At 41.6% G+C, this 21,645-nt stretch overlaps 1 protein-coding gene across 1 annotated transcript in view; it reads left to right on the plus strand.

Moving 5' to 3' along the window:
* Window positions 1-21,645, plus strand: part of PTPRT (protein tyrosine phosphatase receptor type T) — a 452,620-nt gene that overhangs the window by 146,402 nt on the left and 284,573 nt on the right.

A 21,645-nucleotide genomic window follows, 5' to 3' on the forward strand; every position in this document is an offset into this window, starting at 1 on the left:
GGCAAGTGGCTATTACTGACAATTTCAGAGTCTGCCTGGAAAAAATGCATCTGATATTTGCTATTTGTTGTGGGAGCAGTTGTTCCTCACTTGTAAAAGGCTCAGTGATCCAATCCAGGAATAGAAACAGTGCTTTTTTTGCTTGGAGGCACATGTTGTGATGAGCAGGCCTGAATAGTGAGTAACCCATCAGCTGAAAAATGCCACATACAGGATTTAGGCTATTACAGAGCCCAAACAATTTCCAAGGTGTCAAGCTGGGTTGGTGAATAATTCATAAGTGAGAGAATTGTCCATGTTACCAGGTAAAGCACTTGTACTGGGTTCTACTGAGCCCCTTCTCATTGTGGTGACTTATGAGCTTGCGTAATGTTCTCTACACCCCCACGATAAACCTTTTTTATTTCATTTATTTCATAGCTGGGTCAGGAATTCAATTGGCATCCCAACCCTTCCGCCAGAATTTCACAGGGACCTCAGACATTGCCCTCCATGGCCTTTTCTTCAACAGATGGCCTGATGGAGTAAAAAAACCATCAGTTTACAGCAGAGTGGCCCCTTCCATGACTTCCCCAAGATCCTGCTCCCATGAGAGCAGAACCACTAATGCAAAGCATGTGTTGTCACATTCCTTCCAAGGCTTTGTGGAGCAGCTTGGCATGGAAAGCTGATCCTGCATGGAATGCTGGTATGGAGAACTGGGTGTTTGCAATGCTTTTACATTTTTCCTGTGGATTTTTTTCCATCTCTAGCAGATACTTCATAGCAGGAAAGTGTGAGAATATCAGTGGTTTATTCATTTTGCCGAGCATAGCATCGCCCTTGCTGAGATTAAATCTTCCAGTTTCATGTTTGTTTGGTTTTTGATGTTGTAGCAATAAGCAGAAAAACTCTGGCCTCAAGGGGTGAGGAAGGCAGCTGGCACATGAATGGCAGAAGCAGCTGAAGCCCTGAGATGTCTGAATAATTCCCAGTGCATTATCACTTCCTTTTTCATTACTGCATTAGAGTTCATTAAAAAGATTGGTTCTTTGAACTGGCTGACATGGTGTTCACTGAAATATTTTGCCCAGCTCCCACCAGTGGCTTGCATGTTAATAAGTGAAGCTCAAAGACTGACCCTTGGTTTTGAAATCCTCTGGTGGCATGTCAGGACTGGGGAATAGGCTTGTAATTGGATTTTAACAGATATGAGTGTGTTTTAAGCCCTCCTTGAACTCTGTGAGTAGAACTGATGGAACATGCCAGTAAATACGGAAAAGGCAAGTAAACACAGGATCTGGAGCCTAGTGATCACACTGTATCCCTTAATTCCTGAAGGAATCTCTGGGATGCTATTCCACAAGTGCAAGTAAAAAAGATCAAACCACTGCCGTAAATGATACTGGTGGCCAGTTCAAATGAAGAGTCATGTGAGACAAAGTTATTCTGTTTTTTTCTTTCTTTTTTATTTCATTATTCAGCATATTAAATCAATGTATAAGTGCATGCTGCATGCATTAACAAGGCGTTATTTGTAGCACCTGGATGCCTTGAGAGGGAAAAGCCCCAGAGAAAATAAGAAATAAAATTTATGAGTTAAATTTATTGATATTAGACAGTATCAGCCTTGGACGGCCTTGTTATGAGTGGAGTAGGGCCTGGCAATTGTTATCCTAATGACTTATTCATTAAAGAGAAGAAAATCTATATGGAAAGAACAAGAGAAATCTGTGTTTCTTCACAAACATATGCATCAGCACAGACTCCAGCAAGTGCTGTAAAAGTGTTTACACTTCCCTCTGCCCATCACAAGGGACTGGATTATGCAGCCACACTCTGTGGTGGGGTAATAGATTTGAGCAATGCTGACTTTAGAACACTGAAGACATGTGTCTCCATTAATTAGGGAGCACACTGTGTTGTGTTTGCCTTTATTCAGGGAACCTGTGCTGCTTGGACTCTTTGGGATAGAAGGACAGATTCTTTTCCTTTCCCACTTTTTGTATCTGCATTCAAATTTGAGACATTTTCAGGACAGAAAGAGGCAACTCTCCAATGAAGCTGAGATACCAGGACAATAAAACATCAGGAATGTGTCCACTGATTTAGGAAAGAAAGGCAGTTCTGAGTTTTACGATGTTGGAGATGCCCTTCAGATCCTTGGCTTATTTAAAATTTATCTTAGCAACAAATTCTCTGGTAGCAGATCTTTGAGCAGTAACAGCTCTGCTGTGATTCTCAGTAGCTGAATAGTATTTCCTTTCCTTGTGGTTTTTCCCTGTATAATAATCCTTAAACATCTTCAGTTTAAAGTTTTCAAGGTTGCTAACTAATTACCCAGCCTTAGAAGGCTTTCTCTGGAAGGTGTTGTACTGCAACTGTTCAGTATAAAATTTCATGTATTATTTTGTTTGAGACCATAGCTGAATCTAAAGAGAAAATACCAGACTAATCAGTCGCTCATCAAGTGAGATCTGTCAATTTTTATATACTTTATCTGAAGTAAAACCCACAGTTTCATACTGTTGAAATATAAAACAACTGCACTAATTTCAGGTTGACCTCAATGTTCACTCTGTCTTTGCTTTGAAGGAAGAACTGTTCTCCCAATATTTACATTTATCAGGAAAGTGATTTTTAAGGAGTCTCTGGGAGATTTGCAGGACGAGGCAGCAGCAGAACTGATTTTATGGATTAATCCTGTTTCAGCCATTGGAGCCACTCCTGGTTGTGCACTGAGAGGCTCAAAGCCAAAGCCAGCTTGTGGTTTAGTCTGTGGCCCTCTTGGCTGTGTAAATGGCATTTCACACCTTCTGTCTGGCTGTGGTCAATGTGAGGAATTACTCCTGAGATCCCTGCCCTGGCTCAGGGAGCCTTGGCTCTGGTTCCACTGGGAGCTTTAGCCAGGGCATAGTCCGAGCTGGGACAGCTGAGAAATTCAACGAAAAAGTGGAATAAAATCAATTTTTCTTGTGATTTGTCCATGTGTAATAAACTTAAAACTTCTTCAGTTGTGGTTTGTTGTCAGTGCCATCAGCTTTCAGTGCTGCCACGGTGTGGGTCGGAATACTTGGAATTCCATGTGTGTGGTTTGAAGGCTTGTGAAGGCTTTGGTTTTTTGGGGGGTGTTTGGTAGAGGAAGGATGAGTGAGCAGGTGTTCCCCAGCTGCCCAGCAGCTCCCTGCAATTGGCTGTGCAGCCCTGAGCATCCGTGTCTGGAAATTCCCCTGGCACGCTGCTCCTGGTGCTTGGGAGCACCACGCTGGGGAGGGAAACCCAGAGATTGTGGCTTGACTGACCTGCAGAACATCTTGGACATCAAAGCAGTAATAGCAACATCTCTGAGAGCTTGATGAGTAATTAAACTAATTTCAAAGTTACAGATAAGCAGTGCTTCACATTTTAACACATCCTGCAAGACCGTGGATGTAAAATTGTGTAGCTGAGTATGTGGAATTTTAAAACCATAGAAAGGCTTGGTTTTGAAGGAACCTTAGGGATCATCTAGTTCCAAGAAAACCCCAAAAGCCTACAAAATACTTCAGAACTTGGTGCTATGTGGCATTTTAGATGCCTTCTGATGCTTGATTTCTAGCACTACTATGTATGAAGGAGACTTGTTCAGTAGTTTCCAAAAAAACAAATGGTTAAAACAATCTTTTAGACTAAAGTGTAAGAAAAATATGTTAGGGGGAAAAAAGTGTTTTAAAGACCCAGAGAATTCCAAGGGGATTAAAAATACCCTATACTCTTTAGAAATACAGCTTTAGCTTTTTAAAAAACTGATAGGGAAATGGTTGCATGCTGAGTCTGACTGATTCTGGAAACAGGAAGAAATTACACTTCAGTGTTCTTCCAAATTACTCCCCTTGATAGAGGCTGTGAGAGTACAAAATAGAAAGTGAGCCAAATGGGGCAGATTATCTTAATTTTTGTTAATTTGTTTATGCGTTGTCACAACACACTGACTAAAAAAAAAAATCTTGAACTGTTTTAAATGGTGCAGTAATAGATCCAATATTTTGGAAGAAAAGTATGATAAGATTCTTAAAAATGTGGGAGTTTTTTTGTTTGTTTTGTCGTTTTTCTGGGTTTGTTTGTGGTTGGTTTTTTTTTTTTTTTTTTTTTTTTTTTTTTTTTAAGGAAGGATCAAATTTAGCATGTGGTATCTACAGAACTATGAAATCCAAATTTCTCTGTGTTGCAAAAGTAAATCTAGGGCATGTTACCAGTTTGGAGTGGAATATGCTGAGCCTTTGCCTTACAAGGGTAAAATGTATTTGTGTCTCAGGAAAGCACAAGCTGCAAGTGCTACGTGTTCCAAATGGAAAGGTGTGTTTTAAATGGACTGCCTGGAGATTCGGAAATTGGATTCTTCCTTCTAGCACACCTAGGCAAATCTGCAAAGCAATTGCCAGGTGGCAGGGCTGCTCAATCTCGGTTCCTCTGGTGGCTCACATCATGGGGCTGTGTCAGAGAGCACTGAACAAGTGGAAAGGAGCTTTGTTTTTCTTTGTTTTTCCACAGGAAGTTTCTATTTGCATCCCAATCTGCAGTGTTTAATCTCAGGTACATTTCTTACTCAGCCACTGAAAAAGGTGTTTGCAGAACTGGTTTGAGCAGAGCATTAATCAGGACTATCTTAAGATTTTTACTGTGGTTTTTTTGTTTTGTTTGTTTGTTTTAGCAAAGTGTTTGTTTTAATGTAGCAACTTCCTTATGCCTTAGAGCTGGTAAGGGAATAATTCTGTGTGTGGAGCAGCACTGAGGCCTTCGTGTGTGGTCAGACCATCACCATCCTCGGAGTTATCACAGATCACTGACACAGTTAAGATGCCCAACTTGAAGCATCAGTGCATCTCAGTGCTTTATCAAATAAAAAGAGGGGGCAGACCGAGTGCCCTGGTTTCTTTTTGGTTTTTCTTGAGAAATGTTGGTAACTTGAGGTATACTCAAGTTGTCCAGGATCTGATATCATTGCTCCTGACAAATTGTTTATCCTGGCAACACACTTGGCTGCCTGTATGTGCACTCCTATTTAAAGGGAAATACTCTGGGTTTCATAAGGTTACTCCTCACAGTGAATTTATTATGGCACTGAACAGGCAGGTTACCCTGATGGTGTGTCAGCAGAACCTCCCAGGCAAAATCTGCTGCTGCCAACCTGTCGTGGCCAAGGAGGTTGGAACTAGATGATCCTTAAGGTTCTTTCCAACCCAGCCTATTCTGTGATAAACGTGGAGATCATTTCAGCAGTTGTTTTTCAGGAGTATAAACTTCCTAATTCAGTCTTTATTAGGGTGTAATCTGTCAGTGGAGTGTCATTCTAGCCCTGTGCATGGAGGATGTGCGCTGCCCCTGCTCCGGTGCCCATGGAATTAACACCAGTAGAAACCAATCTGTGGAAGAGTCCTCTGGAATGGGAGCTGTAAAACATCTGTCCCAGGTTTTTGCTGGTAACACTGCTGCATTTTTAACTGCCTAATTTTTGGACTATGTTGCAAGCTTAAGTAATGTTGATAAACAAGATTTTGTAATGATCTGTTTAATGTTGAACTGTTCAAGGAAGAAATCTCATTTATTTATGCATTTGGAGATGTGTTCTTATTTCTCCTGGGATTTTTTTCACCACAGCTGTCTGGTTGAGTGCAGTCTGAAAGACAGCAGAGGCATTCAGTTTTCTTTTTGACTTGCCTTCTTAGGCCAAGATGGTTTAGGTTAAAGAATCCTGCTGATTCTCATGCTACCTGTGTTCTGCACAGATCAGAAAAGAGTTCTGAACACTTACTTGACAAATACTTTGAAGATTTGGGGGCGTATCTGTAAAAGATAAAGTTACCAGGATCGTTTTCTTGCATGAAGAGATCTGAGAGCTTTAATCACTTCAGGGAAATATCAGCAACTTGTAACTATGACGTGCAGAGACACACATGTTTATCAGGAGGTATTGCTGTATTTTCTCACAAGCCAGGCATCTCTTTAATGCTTGGTGTGGTATTGTGAAGACAACCTAAGGAATAAGTGACACCAAGTGGCATTTCTATTGGCAGAAGTTCAGTGAATATCTGTCACACAGTGTATGATTTGGGTAAATCCAAAGTACATCCAGAATTACAATATTATTGTTGATGGATTAAAAACTCTTATGTCCAGAGGCTGACAGGAATCTGGGGTGTATGTTTGCGTCTATGTATGTGAAGGATGGCATAAAATTCTTTTTCTTCACCTTTTAGATGGAATTTACAAGTGAAAAGCTGAATGAAAATCATCCTGGATTGCCAGAACTGTTTAACCCGGGTTCTAAAAATGAGCAGGATGTTGGCAAAATCTCCATCCCCAAACCCGTATCAGAACGATGGTGATGCTTGGAACTGTCTAGAACATAACTCTTCAGTAAGGGTAGAATTTGATATATTAAACTGGGAGGAATATGATCCTGCATTAGATTTGTGGAGCAGAGATTAATGGGAAAAGTGAAAGCTTAACTACATCTGCATGCTTAGATGGTCAGGCTGTGTGTAGAAATTTGTGAGCTAAGTCAGTGTAAATCCTACATAAATGGCTTGTTTGTTTGCAAGGCCGTGAGGAGTAATTATTTGTCAGGGATAGATAATCCTACTGAGAAAATGCTTGTTAATAATTTGGCACTGATGCTGATCATGCTGAGTTCAGGGGGAGGTTCATTTGTCTGGGTCATTTAGAGCAGGATCAGAGCCCCAGAGAACTGCTCAAGTGTATTTTAATTTGAGTTCCTTCTACTCAAGGTGTTTACAACCTGTTTCAACTGCAAAGTGTTGGAATTGTAGGATAAGCCTCGCCTGTGGAAAAATCTGTGTTCCCTTTTGAAGTCCTGCCAGTACTGAAGCTGCATTCAGGTTCTAAAACACGACAGAAGTTTCTACTTTACCTCTTGGCCATCTGAAATGCTCCAGTCAAGGCTAAGTGTTTTATATTGTTCCAAGATGTTTAATTTAGAATTTTAGTTTTTACTCCTATTTATGCCAGGAACACCTCCAGGAATTCTTTGTCTGTTAATGAGCAAAATGTGTAATCCCCCCAAATGTTTTACACCTGCTTAAATTACAGCAATTTTGATAAATAGAATTAGTGAATTAAAAGTGTGTCAGAGAGCTGCTCTTTTACTGAAGGGTGTGCAGATCTTGCCATTGCTTCCAGTGAAAGAATTAGAATGAGTCTGTACAGAGGAAACTACTGCCAGCTGTAGTGTGGATGTTATTTCAAACCCAGAATCATGGTGGTTGGGTTGGTTTGGGTTGGAAGAGACCCCAGAGACCTCATTCCACCTCCTGCCATGGGCAGGGACACTTTCCACTGTCCCAGGCTGCTCCAAGCCCTGTCCAGCCTGTTCTTGGACAGTGCCAGGGATCCAGGGGCAGCCACAGCTGCTCTGGGCACCCTGTGCCAGGGCTCTCCACCCTCACAGAGAGGAATTTCCTCCTAAAATCCCATCTAACCCTGCCCTCTCACAGTATAAAACTATTCCCCCTTATCCTGTCACTCCACAAGTCCCTCTCTCTAGCTCTCTTGGAGCCCTTTTAGGTTCTGGAAGAGACTCTAAGGTCTACCCAGGACCTTCTCTTCTCCAGGCTGAGGAGCCCCAAATCTCTCAGCCTTTCAAATAAATGTAAACTTTGAGGATAAAAATGGCATTCAACTTTCCCAAATGAAAAGGAGTCTACTAAGAATAATTTCAAACTGTAGTATAAAGACTTGAAATTGGGGTGAAGAGAGAAGCTCAGAATAAGAACAGGAGTTTCTAGGTTTATTTAAATCTCCTAGTAGCAGGAAATGAGAACTGGTGAGTCAGTGAGAATAGCAGTAATTAGCTGCTTCACTTGGAGAAAAATGCACGCTTCAGAGGATCCAAATGATTACTTTGCACTAGTGTTAATTCTAGAAATTACTATGTCTTTTTATGGATCTTTCTCGTGGATGTCAGACTGAGGAAGTGTTGGGCAAACGACCAGTTATCATTTTGGTGAGGAACAACAAGTCTTTGATCATCTGAGCAGATTTTGAAGTGAAGTGGCTGCTTTGCTGATGTATTCCTTTCATAGCTGTTTAATTGACCAGTAAATAGAAAAGCAGTGGGATTTTTTTCGTTGAAGAAGAGCAAATGGGGATGATTCCAGGAAGCTTGGAGGGAAAATGATTGAAACAATAATAAATAGATGAATCCACTTGGGGTGGGTCCAGCACGGCCAACTCGTCACCAGAACCTTTGCAGAGGAAAACTTTGACTTTCTATTGTGTAGAAATTACTGTGCCAGTGTAATAATGGATTTAAACTGGATTTACCAGGTATTTCAGAGCTTTTGAAATACCTTCCAGAGTTTATTATCTGAAGTAGTTCTCAGGGGAAAACAAAACTCCTTGTGGGTTTTGAAAGCGAGTGCAGACAGCAAATAGTCAAAAGCGGCAGAGGGCTCACAACTGATGTCCCAAATTCCTTCCTAATAATGCATTAAATTCCATTCTGTGAGGGAATATGGACAACTGGATAAGTAGAGTAGCACTGAGAGAAAAATGTGTGGGGAGCTGTGAGGAACTCGAGACAAGCTAACAGCCCATTAATTTGGGCAAGCTGGGGGTGGTTTCTCATATGGAACTTATGATTTTTGGTGATCACTGTGAACTCTGTTTGCTCTACAAACTCAGTGTATTCCCGGCCATCTAAACCAGTCATTTTGCTGTGGCAGTAACCATGGGAAGAAGGTGGATTTAGATGGACCAAGGAACTCAGCAGTTACAATATCTGAAGTTCCCATCCGAGCAGTGGTATCAAGTCCATCTGCCACGGCCTGCAGAGCTCAGAATGCTCTGGTAGTGTCCTGCCCTGTTGGTTTTCAGCAGGAAAATCTGGACCAGAAAATGTGATTCAGTAGATACCATTAATTTCTAATAAAAATTTAACACCATGGATATAACGCTGTTTATTTCTAAATGAACTGCAGTCCACGGGAAATAAATCTCTCAGTACTTTTGGGCAGTTTAGTAAAAAAATGTTTACACAGGCATCCAGCTCAAAAAGCACATGGGAGTAACAGCCTTTGTAGATACTGGTAATCCTGTTTCTGCCTAATATCAAAAAGACCAGGAAGTGAAACATGACAAAATATTGCAAATTATGTGTCCTTTAAGTGTACTGATTCTATTTGATTAAAATAGGGGAATGTACACAGTGGCTTTAAGGCAGCATGTTTGAAGCTGCTCAAAAAGATGCTTTGTTGCTAAACACAAGTGTCAAGTTATTTGAGCAAAAATACTTGTCAAGTTTCAGTACTATCACATGTTTCCTTAAATAATGATCAGACTTGTAATGATGGGTATAGTTTAATAATCTCTAATTATAACTGTGTGGTTTTGGATTCCTTAAGCACAAATACTGTGTTGTGGACCAGTCACCAAATTAATAATTTGATGCAGAAATAGCAGCTCTTTGGATTAAATTAGTCTCTTAGTTGTCACGGAGACCTGGGCACCTTCTCTGAACACTGAGGCCAGCCAGCTCTTGGCAACTGAGCTGCTTCAAGGTGACATTTCCTTTTCTGCTTTGAACTACAAGTCAGAAACATTCAGGTGGACAATGTCCCCCTGAATTGTCCAATCCCCTGGAAAAGGGTGGTGGTAGCAGCCCCCCTGTTGAGGTTGCTGCAATTCTAACAGGAGTTGAGACAGGCGAACAAACATTGTGTTTAGAAGAAAAATCTGGTCTGATTTAGTTCCCATGGGAATGAGCAAACGTGGGTGATCTCAGCTGGGAGCGCCGTGGGCTGCCCGTGGCTCCTTCCCCTGTGCCAGCACACCCCTGCTGGGGTCTGCACCAGCCTCTGCCTTGGCACTTGGGAACTGCTCCTTTTGGGAAATTGTTGTGCTGCCATTGTGTGGTGGCTTGTGAGGTGGCCTTTAATTATTTTTGAACCCACTCTGGCAAATTCCGCCCCTGGCGATGCCGCAGCGCTCCCGGAATAGCAGCAGTGACTTCAGCAGCACCCAGTGCTCAGAAACTGAGCTCATCAAAGTTGAAAATTTGGTGCAAAAATAGCTCAGCCTCTGACCTTTAACACACTCTGAGTTTGGAGCTGTAGTGTTGATTTCTTAGATGTACCCAGAAGTGACCATATGGTTAGAGCAGAGTTATGTAAAATCGAAGACACAATTCCTCTCCAGACATCATTTGCTCTGTTTGCCTTTTGGCATTGCATTTAATATGTGCTTTCTGTCACAAATAGAAAAGGTAATAATCCCTCTGCAGTTTCCTAGAAAATGTTACATATACAAAACATATGGAAATGTTAGCTGAGTTGCAGAGACCATAAATGTTGGCTGGCAATGGAGCCGCATGCCTGCTAATGAGACATTTAATTCTGGCTGACATGGAAACCGCTCCTAATACTCTAGAATTATGTAATAAAATATATTTAGCTATTTGTCTTTAATGATTAAGCAAACAGAGAGCCTGATGTATTGAAAATAAATATGTGCCTGAACCGTGGAGCTCAGTGCTGCCCAGGAAAGCAATGTTTGCACCAAAACACTTCTGGCAGCTGCCTGGCTGATGCCAAAGGCAATTCAAGAGTGGTTTCCACAAAGCCCTTGTTGGTTCAACCTTTAGGGTCTGACTGGCCCAGCAATTTAGATTTGATGTCAGTTTTAATTAACCACAGCAGCAAGAAGATAAGCACAGTTTATTAACTTGCTACGAGCAGGAAGCTCTGGGTAGAGCTGTCTCAGCTGATGGTCTTGTGAGGCTTTGGAGACACAGAGGCTTTTTTTAGACACAGTAGACTGGAGCCTGAGAACCTTGAACAACACCAGGGTAACCACCTGAGAGCATTCAACCTCAGTGGCTTTAGAGTAGCCAAATTAAATAAATTCAATTATGAATTATTATTATAATAGTAATTCCTTGTTGTGAACCTGGAACCATTCATCCACACACCTCTCACAGATGAGGCCGCAGCCAACAGCTGCTGCACCTTTGTGGAGGGAGAAGGAGGCAGAATGGAGTTTGAAGTCTGTCCTTTATCTTTTAATATGTTGTTAGAGGAGAGGATTAGGCAAAAATGGAAAGATGTGTTCAGAGAAAAAAAATGAGTTGAGAAATAAGATCAACAAAAACAAAAGTTGAGAACAAAGGCTGCCCTGGCAAAGGGCTGTTGTTAAATTTGTAATGGCTTAATTGATCAGCCACTGGATCTGGGTAATGCAGAGCAGTCTAGGAGGATAAGCTTGTGTTATTAGAAGTTGTTTTCTGTGTCTTTTCACCATTACGTAAATCAGACCTTCACGGGATGGAGATTACTGGGAACCTGACTTTTTAATCCAAATTTTGTGCCTGTCATGTATGTTTAAGCATATCAGATCCTGTTTCTGGAGAGAGGTTTTACACTGGGAAACAACAGGCACTTTTGGCTTGCTGCCCCCTCCAAGGAGAGCTGATGTTGCAGTGGCTGAGATGCAGTGATTTAATTATTCAGTTGCTTGTAGTCACCAGCCTAAAACATGTTTTCTATGCATCTGTATCCAGCTGGTTGGAAAGATTTTTATTTTTAACTGTAGGGTTTTGACAGGATACAGAATTATTTTTTAAAATAAGCACCATGTTTGAATACAAAGCTGAGTAACACAGAGTAAGTAGAAATTACTTGTTCAAAAAGGACTGACCATTTCCTCTGAACTCCTATTCTGTTGGCATTTCAAGAGAGAGGTGCATTTGGCAGCAGGTAATGCCCCAGGGTAAGTCAGGTGAGGAAGGGATGGTGTTCTGTAAATGCTGAGCCTTCTTCAGCAACAACTGTGCCAGAGGCTTTGAGCAGAGGTTGGGACTCACGTCCCCACAACATCTCTGGGACTTCTCTTTCAAGGTTCAGCTGCAATAAAGCTCCTGGGTGCTAAGAACAGCAATTTTTATGTCATTAAATGAAGATATTATGTTGGATAATGGCTATTGCTCCTATTTTTTATTTGCCCATTTAATTACATAGGCATTATTAACAGTTTAAATCAATTGCCTAACTTTTATCAAAGTGATTGGTAGGGTAAGTAGTTGTCAGGCTTCTGAAATCAAAAAGCAAATAAACCTGTTCAGTTTGCAGGATTTAGTGTACATTTTCATCAGTTTTGAGAGAAAATAATGTAACAAAATTAAATTTGCAGAGAATTCTTGACTGTTATTTACAGCGAATTGTATGGTTTTTATTACAAATACCTTTACCTGATAGACTGGTGTAACGCCATTGTTAATGGACTCTTGTTTTTTAATATCACTGCCAAACAATTTATACCATGTTTATAAATAATAGAATAAGGACACTGCTGAAGGAAACTACTGCAGTGACCTTAGCAATAGTGAATGCTGGCAATGAGTCTATTAAAAAGGTTTTTCACTGCTGAGATTTATAGAATTGTTTCTGATTCTACAGCACACGTAAGTTTTTGCTTCTCAGTGAACCCAGGCTCTCAGCTGTGGCAATTGGGCTTTTATTAAAGAAGAGTTTATAAAATGTGAGAGGAACATTCTAGAAATAGCAATGGGCTCTGGAGATAAAGAATGGGATATGTTGTGTGTGTGGACACCTCATTCCTGGCAGTGTCCAAGGCCAGGTTGGATGCTTGGACCAGCCTGGGACAGTGGAAGGGGTCCCTGCCCATGGCAGGGGTGTGGAATTAAATGTCTTTTTAAGGTTCCTTCCTACCCAAATCATTCTGGCATTCTCTGATACACAGAACAGCTGCCACATGGCTGTATCTATGGAGCAAAGGTGTGTCTCCTGAATTCCCATGGACAGTGATTTGTGTTGTAAATAAAAAATGTGATTGGAGTTCTGATGCTATTCTGGCCGCAGTTCTCCGTGGGGATTTTTAAGGAGGAAAGGGCTGTGCTCTAGAGATGCAGGTGGAAAGTGATGCTGGATCGCCTTGCACCACTGAAGTGAGAAATTTTGTCATGAATCTTGGTGATAAACCGTGCAGTGCTTGTTATAGACTAGAAATGTTAGATGTCAATGCCTTCAGGAGCTCACTGACTCAACAAACGTCTTTAGAACAAATATCTTGAAGTGCAGTGAAGTATCATTGCTCTGTTTGTGTCCACAATGATGAGAGTTCATTTTTTTTGTGCTGATTTTCCATGTGTGATCCAACAGGTTTTTATATTGAGTACAGACTACTGGAGACTACTCTGGCCTGTAGCTGAGGCCAGAAACAGGCAATAGAGAAAGAGCTATTTTTTTTTTTTCTGCCTTGTCAGTTTTGTGGTGTTGCAGTCAGTTTTCTTACACTTTTATATCATGCCTTGGTGAAAAACTGAGGCAGTAAGTCTCTCCTGTGCTTAAAAATTTCCTCTTGTCTCTTCTGTGTTGGACATTCTCACTCTCCCAGGTGCTGCTTTTCATTGCTATTTTTAAGAGTTCTGTCTTCATGTTTCAGTTGAATTTTCTTCAGGCCAATGAAGAGTAAAAACATGTGTCACTGAGGAAATGATAAAGTCAGAACCTGAGTCCTGAACGTTATCTTTCTGTTGCAAATCTCTCAGTCTGTGTCGTTGGCTGTCCTTGTCAAGGCCACAGAATGATGTGACCAAAAGCTGCACAAAATGTTACACTGCTACAAGAATGCTTTTAACAACAGGGAAGCAGCTATTTTTATTATTGATTTAAATATTCTTGCAAGGTTAAAAGAGCATCCCATTAACAAATTGAGTCCTTCCCAAGTCCCTCCTTCACAGCCTCTTGCAGGAATCCCATTATCCCCCTCAAAGCCCTCTGCTAATTAGGCACTTGTTGGCTTATTTGTCGCTTGATCACTTCCCGCATGGATTTTGTAGTTGAAGAAGCTTGGTGACTCTGATCCACCAGCAAACCATTAAAATATGATTTTACTATTTCTTTTCTTTGTAATCCTATATGTATTTTTGTCTGGTTTCTTCTGTCAGGGGTAGTTTAATCTTCCCCACCCAGGTTGGTGGAGCCTCTGCAGTAGATGTTCCTTTCTTCAGCATTAACTTCAGAGGGGGGTAAAAGGAAGCTGCCACTTGGCTGGAGACAATTCCTGGGCTGTGAGCATCTTTCAGTGTCTGTGGCTCACCAGGATTCAGGCTTTGGACAGCATTTGTAAAAGGAGGGCAGTTTGTTAGCAAAGCACTCATGTTTTATGGGTAACAGTGTCTGGCACTGGAAAGGCAGCAGTCATGCATGGCTCAGTCAGTGGAATTTTTGCCATACACTTGATCTCTCAGGGAGGACTGGGGAAGTGCTAATGTCACAATCTTCACTTCAAATATCTACAGCAAATATTTGAGGTTACATGAGATCAGTCTTGTTCTGAGAAGATTTTTCTTTAAAAAAAATCCCCCAACAAAATAACTCTTTTTGTTATATTCATTTCCAGAAGAAAAGCTTTTAACAAATAGTAGACTGTCACTTTAAAAAATTCTTTGCTATTATCCAACAATTTCCCAAGTGAATGAATCGTCCTCATGAATGATACTGAACTCAACTTGCCATTTATATTCATATTTATCAGCGAATCAAACAATTTCATTGGTAGATTAATTCAGTAGGACTCACATTTGAGAATGAAACCCCATGGGTCTGATTTTGCCCTAATACATGGAAAAGGGATGTGGTTATGAGATACAGAAATTCTGGGTTTGTACAAACGCTTCTGTCTGTAGTACATCAGTGAGGGGAAAAGAATTTTGAGCCTTTTTTCAGTGTAATACTTAAAAAGGGATGTAAAAATGTGAGAAGTGTGTGGCAGGTAGGTAATAATAAATTTCATAACATAAGAAGTACAAATTAAGTGACAGAATCTAAAAGTGCATGGAAATAGTAATTTATTTTCCCCAGCACAATGTATAATCAAACTCTAGAGCTCATTGACAGAATCTTATTCCTGACTCAACAAAAATGGTGAGAGAAAGATCATTCTGTGGCTAATTAATGAATGGGGTTGATGCAGCTTTCGACTTCAAAAAATCTTTATATTGCTGATTGTCCGAAGGTTAAAATGGTAAATTCTGCTTCACAGCACCCTGAGAAGAATTTTACATTCTGCTTAAAGTGGCTGCTTTGCCACTGCTGGAAACCAACAGTGGAGGTAGATAGGCTTTTTGTTACATCGTCCACAAACATATTTTGTCATCCTTAACACAGAGAGTGTTCAATATCTGTTCTTTGGCCTTCAGAGTGACTGGAAGGTAGCTAAGAGAGACCCCTTGCTCTGATCTGTACTTCTGCAGCCGCCTCTGTGCTAAAAGGATGGATAAAAGGGAAAGGATCCATACTCTGTCTCAGTGTATGAGGTAGTGATGATGCCTTGAGTTTGAGCTTTCCTGTATTCCAGGTTCTGTGCTGCCCAGGGGCAGTTCTGAGCTCACAGTCAGTGTCACTCAGCTCTGCACAGAGCAGGGACACAAAAAAAATCCTTTTCCTGCTGCACACCAAGGACAACTTTCACCCTAACAGCACAAACAAGGGTGGGCTGAAGGGAGGAACAAGAAGGATGGGACCTCATAGCCTGGAGCTGGAACTGGACAATTAAACTCCAATATGCAAACAGACCAAGACTTACAAAAATGCAAGATCTCATAACCAGTCAGCCATTTCTGTGACTATGGACTATTCTTAGTCCACCCTGAGTGCAGCCTTGGTCAGGCTCTTGTCCTGGCCAGGGTGGATCCTGGGGGCCTTTCAGTAAATACCTCCTTTATTCTCTAGCTCTGTCCAGTCTCTGTTTCAGGTCAGCCTTCCCAAGGCATCAGCTTCTGACGACCCAGATGGGAGACAAACCCACACCTCACCTCAGAAACCCTTTCCTACAAGGAGGCTGTCAGCAATACTGACTTACTCTGTACCACAGCAGGTGCCTGGAGGATGAGAGACAAAGGATCTAACTGGAAATGAGAGGTTTTGGGCCGAAAAAAAGGGAAAAAAATGAGTAGTCAAGCAGTGGAGAAGGTTTTCCAGAGGGGATGGGCAGTCCTCTGTGGAGGTGTGGAAGACTCAGTGGTAAGCTCAGGACTGATCCTGCTTTGAGCAGGGGCTTGGCCTGAGGCCCCTTCAGCCCAGATTATCCCATGTGGCTTTGTTCTGCCTTAACAAGGACAGGTGTCAGGCTCACTTGCTTGGAGATAGAGTTGTTCTCTGGCAATAAACACAACTGTGTCTGAAAACACGCTGCTGCACCTGCTGGAAACCCGCGTCTTCGTGTCGGGAAGAGTCTGCTCTTTAAAACAACATTGTACACCTGAGCTGGGCGTTCAGGGCTTTAGAAGCCTCATTTTGCAGCGGAGCATTTTGACAGCTTCCTTTTCAAGTCTTTCCTGGTTGCTGTAATTTGACTTTTGAAGCAGCTCAGCTCTTCAAAGGCAGCAGTGAGACAGCACCAGCCAAGGTCTGCCGGCGGCTGCCGGCCTCGTTCCTTCAGCTGTCACTTGTCAGAGCACACTCGTGTAAACCTAATGAACAATGTGCAAAGCCATTAAAAACTCAATTACGGCCTTCTCTTCACTGCAGACGTGAGAGGAGGCAAACATAAAGTGCTGATGTGTAAACACAATAGCCACCATCTGCTGCAGAGCGGCGTTTCGGCGCAAGGAACAGGAGCTTGTTGCAGATGCGTCAATAATAGGACGCTTATCAAGGCATCATTATCCACCGAGCAGGGGAAAAATTGAAATTTATGGCCAGCTAGAGAGCACTTCATGGTTTAATTCCCCAATTTTCAGTGGTATGTTTAATAACTAGGAGAGAGTGGCGTTTTATGTTCCTGCTGTTGGAAAGGATTTTTGAAAATGAATTTATTTACAGTCTCCCCATCCTCCTTGCTTCTGACTGATCTGAGCATAACACATTCATTTTTACATAGTCAGGATAAAACCAGCAAGATATTAATCAATTTAACCTGTTGAACAGAGAGCACCATGTTTAATTGACCTCACACTCAATTTGCTTTAATGAGCTTATACTTCTCGATCAAATAAACATAAAAAAGAACTTCTATCCAGCATAGATATTTTTCCCCAAAAATTTTTTCTTTTTTTAGTTTATTGTAGACTTGGAAACTCAAAACTATTGTAAGGAAGTAAACAAAACAATGAAACTCAATGATATTTTTGTTTCTTTTTTCCCTAGTTGGATATGCAACAGTTTAAACAAGAGTTTCTCCAAGATACCTTTTGTTTTATTCATATTCTTGCCTGGAGATGTTCAGGAGGCTTTCAGTCACCTATTAGTCAATAATTTCCATTTGTGACATGTTAATTTATTCCTTAGTCCTTTGTATGAGTGGAAACTGTGACAAGTGATTTGTTGGTGCCAGACCAGATTGCATCTCTTTTATTTGCACATACAGGCCTATAAATTGAGAATAAGTCCCACCAGCTTCAGCTCTGTGCTCAGCCTAAAGAAGGCTGTCAGACCCTGAATCATAATATGTCAATTTTTATTAAGGATAATAAGGAAAACCACATTTGTCTTTAAAAGGCTGGCTTGTTTTTTATTTATTTTCTCCTGGTGGGAGCTGTTTTCATGATCTCTCACCTACCCCTGAGTGATGGATCTTGCCCACACGAGTTCCATAGACATGGAAATTTGTGGAGAGTGGATCTCACCTGTTGATCTTGGAGGATGCAGAGTAACTCTGTGAAGGTCCTGGAGAACAGGATACCTGTTCAAGTTCACACTGGAAAAATAAAAACAAAACTGTGTCTATTTGGGACCAATTTATAGGATAAAGGATATCATTTATTCACAGTTGAATTTTATAGAATGAGTATTTTATGAATTTTATTCATGAGCCTGATGTTGATGATTGTCTTGACAGAATTACAAATTTTCAGCACCTAGGATGGCCAGGCTTGAGGTGTTTGTCTGGATCCTGTGGGGTGAGCTGTGCCTGGGGTACCCCAGGGAAGGGTTTGTGGGGGAAGCTGCCACCCCAAGGCTCTGCAGAAACAAAGGACTGTGGTGGAGTTCCTAAGGAACAAATCCCTTTAAACAGGGTGTGAGTTCTTTTCTCTGGCAGAGATGGCTCTGTAAGTGAAATTTTTTAATCTTTTCTACTGTCATAAGATAATACCTCTTATCAGGACTTTTCCTGGGAAAGTTGTGTTTCTTAACAGTATTTCCTCCTGTATCTCTACACACACTGTATTTTAAAATCATACCCTATAAATAGAAAGCTGGGAATAATTTATCCATGACAGTTGTTTGCAAGGCTATGTTTTTAGTAATTAAGAATAATTATTTTGATAAGTGCTTTTTGGTGGATGGGTATTCCTCTTGTTGGTGTTGTCAGTTGCTGGATTCAGGCTCCCCACTCTCCTCAGAATTGTCAGCAGTTGCACAAAAGGCCACGAATAGCTTGTGATTCACTTTTTTGTGGGTGGTGAAAAATAAAATTGTAATTATTGCTTGGAACTTTTTGATAAAAGCTGATGTTTTTTCTCCCAGAGGAAAGCTCATTATTTTTATATACGGATCTGTAGAAGTGAAATACTCCCTAACTATTGCAGTCATTGAAGCTCTTACCTCCCCCATTGCAGTTCAGGGCTGTGTTGTGTTAGACACAGAACAGCTTCAGGGTAGTTCTTTGGGGCAGGATAATCTGCATGTTGTCCAGATTAAAAAGAGAAAAGTTGAGAGGCATGCCCAGAAGTGGAATGCTGTGCCAGATGCAGTGCAGTCAATAACGATATAAAAATCCCTTTCCTTTGGTCTCTCCCCAGTGTAGGAGGCACTTGGTCAAAACCCTTGTGAATGCACAGGAGCTGTGCTGTCCCTGAGTGATTCTGGGCTGCACTTGCCTTGCCCAGGGGGGGTTCTGGCACATGGGGAACTTGTCTGTGCTGTACTCAAGTGGCTCTGAAATGCATCAGGCAGAGATTTCACAGCAGCTGCTGGACTCCTCCAGACCATGCTGCCCCGACTCAGCAGTTTTACAGTATCTTCCGTCCCAAATTCTCTGTTTCTTGCAACTGTGTACTGACAGAGATCCTGGAATCCCAAAGTGGGTTGGATTGGGAGGGACCTTAAAGCCAATTCAGTCCCACCCCCTGCCATGGTGGGATACCTTCCACTGTCCCAGGCTGCTCCAAACCTTATCCAGCCTGGCCTTGGGCACTGCCAGGGATCCAGGGGCAGCCACAGCTTCTCTGGGCACCCTGTGCCAGGGCCTGCCCACCCTCATGGGAACAATTCCTTCCTGATTTCCAATACAAATCTCCCCTCCATCAGCTCAAACCATTCCCTATGTTCTATCTCTCCATCCCTTGTCCCAGGTCTCTCCCCAGCTCTCCTGGAGCCCCTTTAGGCACTGGAAGGGGCTCTGAGCTCTCCCTGGAGCTTCTCCTCTCCAGTTGAACACCCCAGCTCTCCCAGCCTGGCTCAGAGCAGAGGGGCTGTGCTGCCTCTCCAGGCCTGCTGGCAGCTGTGCTTTCTGGTAATAAATGTTCTCAGGTCATAGAAACTAAACCCAAGTTTCAATTTCTCAGAAGTTTAGTTTATATGAGTATATTTTTTTAGGGTAATGTGGATAAATTACATGCTGAAGAAGAGGATTTAAGGTTGACTGGGAGCTGAGTTGCATCAGCAATGGGCATTTGTCAGGATCCTAATTTATAGAGAGAAACAAGAAATTTTGGATTCAACTTTAACATTTCTCCAAGTCCTTGCTGTGATTCTGGAATTTTTTGACTTAGGAGCATTTTGGTTTTTGTTTTTTCTTTATTTCCACTGAAAGGCAGCATTGCCAGAGACCAAACTGCCTATAAATTTTCTTAGTCTCCTCCTCTTCCCCAGCTGTGCTTGCATTGCAATGGAATTTTCCAAGGTCTTTAGAGTAACTTCTTCTTTGTTTTTATTTTTATTTTTTTGGTTTTTTGGTGGTTTTATTGGATTTTTTTTGTTGGTTTTTTTTTGCTTTGTTTTGTTTTTTTGTTTTTTTTTTAAAGATCGACTTTCTCCTGTCAATCCTTTACAAAATACATATATATCATATAAACACAGGGAAAAAAAACCCACAACATTTTTGTGAGAGAAAGTTGCTTGTAGCTGCTATAAATTTATAATAAATGACTGTTCGCTGCACAGAATTGATCCAAATGTTTGCCTGGCTCATCTGAGTCACCTGCTGCGGCGAGGAAAAGTCAATAGGTCAGAAGTGAGGCAGGGCTTTTCAAACTCAATCTTCTGTGAAGTGCGAGAGGCCAGCAGACAAACACATCTGTAGCATGGCTTGGCAGCAGCATCAGAGGCAGGCGTGTCAAGAGGGCTGTGTTTGATTAAAAATTATCACGCCTGGCTGCTGACACACTGATTCCCCCCACCCCATCCCGTGGTTTCTTTACTTCTTTCTGAGCGTGAGTATCTGCACCCACATAAAGGAGATCCTGTAACCAGAATTGAATCAAATAACTCTCATCATGTTCTCTCTTATTGCTGACATTTGTCACCTTGATGCATCTGTGAGGAGATGAGTGCAGACACAATGTGCTATAAAATAACTGCTTGATGAATCCAAATGCGAGTTCAACGTTGAGTGCCACGGCTAATATGATGCAGACTTCCAGGTTAACAAACTCATAAATTGCCTCAGTATACATTTCCTTCCCTAAATTCAGCCTACCCTTCCCTCCCACGAGAATTTTTGTCCTGTTGCACTATTGCAAATAAAAATGTTGCTGTTCTGTTGACAACCTTCACTTCGTTTGGCTATGAAAATTGGGATTTTTCTGAACATGACTTTCAAATATTCAGGTGCCAAGGTTCAGAAGGGTGTTGGGGCCATGGAGGCAAATATCAGCTGAGAGCTTGCTCTGTTGTAGTTTTTGTGTTGAATCATAGAATTGTTATGACTGGAAATTACTTTTATAGATCATTGAATCCAACCATCAACCCAACACCATGCTCACCACTAAACCACATCCTCAAGCACCACATAACACATTTCTTGAATGCTTCCAGGCATGGTGACTCCACAGTCTGTTCTGGTGTTTTACAACACTTCCCATGAGGAATCTTTTCCTAGTACCCAATCTAAAACTCCCTTGGTGCAACTTGAGGCTGTTTCCTCTCATCCTGTCACTTGCTGCCTTGTACTGAATGTGCCTTTGGGGGACAGTGTGCAGCAGCAGCAGAAAGAACCTGGTTGTTGTTTGAAGTGGAAACGTGCTTTTATTTAGAGTGACTGTGTGATCACAAGGTGATAAAATAATACAAGCAAGACAGTATTTCTGTTTTGAATAGCAAGTTAGTTATTAAAGTGGTTCTAGCAAGCCCTGAATCTACTGGTGTGTATACCCTGCAATTTGAATATCCTTTCTCTCCCTAACAACTGGCATCCAGCAGCTGTTTCCTTCAGAGGAATGGTTTGTTTTGTGGCTTGTGAGGGCACCACTGACTTTTCAAATGGAGTGGTTTGCACCAAAACCACAAGTGTTTATGATGCTTGTATCCCCAGTCATCTGTTCTGTTTGTGCTGTGTATTGAATTCTGTGCCTTCAAGACTGGTTTTGAGAATGAAGTGGAGAAAGAAGGAGCACGGGGTTTGTTTTGAAAAACAGCCTCCACTTCTCTGCACTCCTTCTCTCTGGACAGTGTTGGGCTGGGGCACGGACAGCAGCAGGACAAAAACCTT

This window comes from Sylvia atricapilla, chromosome 16 (assembly GCF_009819655.1).
Source record: "Sylvia atricapilla isolate bSylAtr1 chromosome 16, bSylAtr1.pri, whole genome shotgun sequence".
In the NCBI taxonomy this organism is placed as follows: Eukaryota; Metazoa; Chordata; class Aves; order Passeriformes; family Sylviidae; genus Sylvia; species Sylvia atricapilla.